This window comes from Pleurodeles waltl, chromosome 8, assembly GCF_031143425.1.
Source record: "Pleurodeles waltl isolate 20211129_DDA chromosome 8, aPleWal1.hap1.20221129, whole genome shotgun sequence".
Lineage (NCBI taxonomy): Eukaryota > Metazoa > Chordata > Amphibia > Caudata > Salamandridae > Pleurodeles > Pleurodeles waltl.
The window spans coordinates 113,526,446-113,532,445 of NC_090447.1; positions in this window are offsets into that span (position 1 = coordinate 113,526,446).

Genomic DNA, 6,000 nt, shown 5'->3' on the forward strand with positions numbered 1-6,000 from the left:
TCATTGACTCACTGTTGTGTTTTTAGTGAACCTTGACCAGTTATTATATTTTCGCACGTTTTATTGACTTTGGAGAGAATCGGTAGGGAGTCATAACGCTGACCTGCGTAAGGTGCCATAAAACTGCATTTGCAGGTGCTTACCTGCACATGGTTGATTGAGTTTTCACTCAAAACGGATCTGCATGCACTCACTTTCACAAGATGGTGTATGCACTGTGTTGATCCCCAGTGGAATGCTTTGAAAAAATACAAGTGGAGATTCCTCCTTGCACACACAGTTCCCTGCACTTTCTCTGTGCTGAAACTTCTCAATTATGATGCTGTGTGCGTGCATCGTTCTCTTCACTTTTTCCATGCTGAAGCTTCCGGATTGTGGCGCATAGCTCCAGTGGCCAATTTCTGTTGCCTGTTGAAAGTAAACCATTCACTAAAGATTCTTCAGTTGCTTTGAAACAATCCACCTTGTTGGCTGCACACAATATTTTGCAGTGAACCAGGAATCGATCAGATAGTGACAGAAGTGTATATTCTTCTGAACCACAGGACTCATTAACATTTACTTCATTTCAGATAAACATTGAGTAACCAGTTTTGTTTTACATTACAGGTTTTATTTTAAATGTATTTTATTGTTCATAAAAGGGAAAACATACAGTTTGATCCACCAGTCAAATTCCTAAAGAACAAGGGTGAACCTGTGATACCTTGGATAAGGTGGAAGGAAGAATTTATCATATATATAAAAGTCACAGATTGTGAACGCATGAGTGCAGAGAGGAAAAAGAGTATTTTGTTACATTGTTTGGGATCAGAGGGCCAAGTGGTGTTCAGAACTTTACCATAAGTGAACAAAGATACCATTGGTAGTGCGGAAGTCTGTTCAGTTAATTGTACTGAGACTGGAGTGTGTAGTGTGAATGGTCACGTTTTTATGGTATCAACAGAAAGGGAGAGAATGCCACATTCCCCTATCATTTTCCACATTTTTGAGACGAACACCACCCAGACTGTCCATACTAGCATCTACAGTAATTTTCAATTTTTTTCCCATACAAAAAGGTTTCAACGTAAGAACTTCTACTATATCACTTATGATTTGTTGAAATGCTTGCTTGTCAACACACATAAAGGTTCCATCTTGGTTGCAAAGTCTCTAATAAATTTACTATAATATTCACACAAACCTGTGAAAGGTAGTAACTTTTCAGACCGCCATGTTCGTAGTGAGGGCCTATGTGTGGGGAAGGTATTTCCTTCTGAGAACTGATCACAAGCCTCTTGTGCATATTTTGTGACTGGGTGGCAGATGGAATGCTACTGCTTGCATTGCGAGACTTATTTCAAGATTGCAAGAGCATAGTTTCATAGTGGAATACGCCCCAGGAAAAAAAATGTCATGGCGGATTGCCTGCCCAGATTGCTGTGTGGTAATGAACATGAGAAATGTGAGAAGGAAGAATTGGACATGATTGCCACTATTAGGGATGTCTCTCTCATTCAACTGCTTTGCTCGCTTGGCTCATGTCAACGCATATGCGCACAGATCCTTCATGATCCATTTTAGGCACTACTACAGTGAGAGAAACCCATGGCGTTGGACCAGTGGAATGTTCAGTAATGTCATGCTTTAGCAATGATTCAAGTTCTTTTTCAACAGCTTCTTGTAAATGAAAAGCAACTTGTCTATGTCTCTGAGCAACAGGACAGACACTGTCATTAATATGCAGTTTTACTGTCATAGCCTTTAACTTTCCCAAACCATGAAACAATGAAGCGGATTGCCTTCCTGTCTCGTGATGAGCATTCATGATGTAATTCACTGAAATCAATCAGATGTCAGCAGCTGTGTTGAAACTTAGCAAACAGGCACTTGCTGCTGTACCGTGAAGTGCATGTATCAGTGCCTGAACCTTTGTTTTCTTATTCTTTACTGTCACCATAAATGAATCTTTACTCTTTATGTGTGTTTATGAAGCCAACGTGTAAACTTAAGTCTTTGATGGAATGAGCCACAGTAACGGAGACAGTTCATTGTACTTTTCTTCAGCGATATATTTATTGAAGCACCACTATCAATGAAGATGGGTATTGAACATCCATTTATTTTCAATGTAATCTTTGGACAGTGTTTGTATGATTTTGTTATTTTGACATGCCGACTTTTCTTTGACTGACTTTTCTCCTCACAGGCAACAAGACCGACATGTGCACATTTCTGGGAAGTGAGCATTAACATGGCACAATCACTTTCATCACTTTCACTGATTATTGAGGCTGAAGAAGTGTGTGCCTCAATTGATGTTGCAGCTTGGTCTTGGGGGCGTATGTCAAACGTTTCTTCTGAAATGGTCTGGCAGCCATTTTGTGTTTGCTTTGTGACGCACTTACTTTTTCCTTTTGTCTGCACATCGTCACAAAATGGTTCTCTTTGCCACAGCCTTTGCATATTTGACCAATGGCAGGATGCTTTCCTTTATGAGTAAATGCAAATCCACATCTGAAAAACAACCTCTTTTTGTGTGTGGACATTACTTTGTGTACTTCAGTTTTTTGTTTTGAATTACTTTTCACACTCATGACTGACCCAGTACAGGGCCTCGGCAACAACTCAATGGGATCCTGCAGCTGCCCTGTTATGTAGGTCCTGTGAAAGGGGGAGGAAAGCAGAGGGTGGGCTAAGGGAAGGCAGGAAGCGGACGCAGGAAGAAGATGCGGGAGGAAAAAGCTGGAAAGCAGGTAAGGAGTGGGAGGTGGAAGGAGGAAACATGCAGGAGGGGGGTTGGGAGAAAGATGGATGCACAATGTAAAGAGGCACAAGGAAAGAGGCAAAAAGAACAGAGGCACAAAGAAAAAGAGTCAAAAGCAGAGGCCGAAGCACAGAAGCATGAGAGAAAAAGTCAAAGTAATGGAAACAAGTGAAAGAAAGATGCAAAGAAAAGGCAGAGCGTGAGAGAAAGAGGCAAAGAAATGAAAAAAAGACAAAGTAATGGAAACGAGTGAGAAATAAAGGCAAAGCAAAAAGTGAGAAAATGTTGCAAAGTAATTGAACTGAGTGAGAGAAAGAGGCACAAAAAAGCGAGAGAAAGAGAAAAAATAAGAGAAAGAGAAAAACGAGAGTGAGAGAGAGAAATAAGAGAGAAGAATGCACAGAAGTGCAGAGAGCAGCAGCAGCGAGGCTGGGTCCAAAAGGGCCTTAGACTGATAGAATACCAGTCCCAGGTAAGCAGGGAGCCAGGGCCTAGGCAAAGACAAAGGATGGCAAGTATTATCCCACCGCTATGTTTCACCCTCCCCGACAATAGTTAGTAACGTCTGTTCTGTTTGCTTATTTATAGCTTCTGGGATAGCCATTCAGATCTGAGATCTCGGGCACTGAATGGACCAGAGGAGTGCATCAACTGGACTCTGAGCTTGCTTTACAAAAGTGGGTACACAAAGCCCAGGAGGACCTAATGTGGCTTTACTGGGGTTTCTACTGTAGTTTTTGATTTTTCACTTTACGCACAGACTTTAAACATGATCAAGCATGCACCAAGAAAAGAGGAAACCACGTAGGGATTGGTGCTGTTTATACGGTGTTGAATTGGTTATGTTTTATGTCACTTCCTACTAGGTCTGCAGGGCTCTGGGTGCTGTATTATGATTAAGTGTTGTGAATAATAAACAGTACGAAAAGAGAATACATAATTGCCTCCATTGTCTTTAACAAAATCAATACTCTCCTTCACAACTGACTAGGAGATTCTGCAATTCTTATCAGTGTCAGAGAAAACACTTAATAATAATAATTTGTTTGTACAACTCTGCGATCCTTTCCCGGGCCTGGTCCTTGCTTTCAAATAAAAAGCTCAATGTATCAGAACTCCAAATCATCTCAATAGATCTATTTGCTTAATCTTACAGTGACTGGTGCCTTTAACAGAAGTCTATCTTTCTACTTAATACTATTCTGTGCTGCGTAGTTTATATTGCACTAGGTATCTAGTAAACCGGCTTGGAATTATAATCCTTACTAACCCCTATTGAAGGCATCCTGCATGCTGCACAATGAGGAAATATGGCTGCATCACTTCCATCCTGATGCAACTCCACAGGTTCTTCTTTCCAGACTGCTCCATCTTCAAAACCAGCGGTATAGTCTACAAAGCCATCCTGACCCGCGCCCCTGCCTTCCTGGAAGACAAGCTCACTATCTCCTGCAGCTTTTAGCACACCTGGAGCCAGTGCACCTTCAGAATGGAGAAGAAGTGCAAAAAAGAAAAAACAAGGCCTCACTGCATCTCTATTTATACACTTAGGGGTCTGGAATAATATCCCCCCTTTGCATCGAGGCTGCCGCTAGCTTGTTCCACTCTAGAAAACAGCAGAAGACTCATCTCTTTAAATAATACACATGATGGAGTAATACTCCACAATCCAGCTAACCCTCCTATCAAATGAGACTTTGTGTTTGCCTTAGATCCAGAGCTTCTCTGCTTTTTGGCTAGGTTTGTGATATATAAATACTACATACATATTTTCAGAGTGCCAGCAGGCCTCTATTGTCTTGATGCGATGCACTATGCACTCCAAAGCGAGGTGCGGCCAAAGAGATAAAAATATGGTATGTGGATCATTCGAGGCCACTCCTGCAACAGTCATCCAGTGTGTGGTGTCAGCCATTGTGGCTGCTCACCCCAGTTGTGGCCTGTAGCCTGGGTGCAAATTACCGACACTTATGCTGAAGCAGATGTCTTAATTAGAACGTTTTAATGAGTGTTTACATATTTTGAATAATGACTTATGTAGAAAAGTGAATAACATAGAAAAATAACGCGCACGTACGAAAACGTGACCTCGAAGAATGGCCACCAGTATTCACAAAATGTACTAAAATATGATTAATCCACATGAAATATTGAAAAAGTTTTAGATTAATGTAGGAATATGTCATATTAAGAGTTATGAATTATGTTATTGCTTATTAATTGTAGGCCTTAACTTAGCGAGTGTCTTGGCCTAGTTTGCCAGGTCTCATGCAGAAGCTGTATTCCTTAACATTCAAAACAAAATGCTGACAGAGTGAACTAACTGTGAAATGCTCATTGTTTTAATAAAATGCTTAGCAGAAAGTTTCTATGGGAACCGATGTGTGTAAAATGTGCAAAGGGTTCATCCCCAGGACACGAACAATGAAGACACTGGCGGGAGACGAAGATGCAACAAAATTGATACCTGACGAGCCGGATGATGAGAACATCGTAAAGCAGACCAAACAACGACATGTGAACTGTGAAATATTAGAATTCATAGATTTGGTGTATGGACTTCATTGGTCAGAGTAATAACATACGATTAATTGACCAATTGAAAATTGGGGAATAGTTTGGGGAACTTTGAAATAACAATGTGACGGAGGAGAAAAATTGAGATTAGAGTTATGCTGATTTGGAGAGAAGAAGAGACTTTAGAAGAGATTTGAGATTCTGTCATTGGGCTCATACTCTCTGACTGAGAGCCTGATGTTTTGCTGATCGATTGATGACCTGAGGACGAAGACTGATTCTGCTTGCTGACCCATACCGTGGATAGGTAGATATGACAATGACTGAATTGCATTTTTATGCCTTTTCTTTCTAGGTACCAACTGCGCTGACTTAATATTCTTCTTTAATTAGATGCTTTCAAAATTTGTGTTATAAATTGTTTTGCATGAAGCCCAACATGCTGATGCTAATTGGTGTTAGCTGAGGTTACCCACATGACTACTGACAAATTCCAGGGACAAATGGTTGACAGACTAATTTGCTGAACTTGATGGATGTCTTAGACTTGCTGAATTGGGTTTTACTAATGTTATGTGATGATGCCTTAGAATGTCTTTTGGTTCAAGCTTTGATTATATCACGTCTTCTGCAACTTTGCTGATTAACAAGCATTATTAAAATTGTTTTGATTAAAGTTGCTGATTAAAATTAATGACTTAGTGTTGTTAATTAAAGGGTAATAAACTTACTAA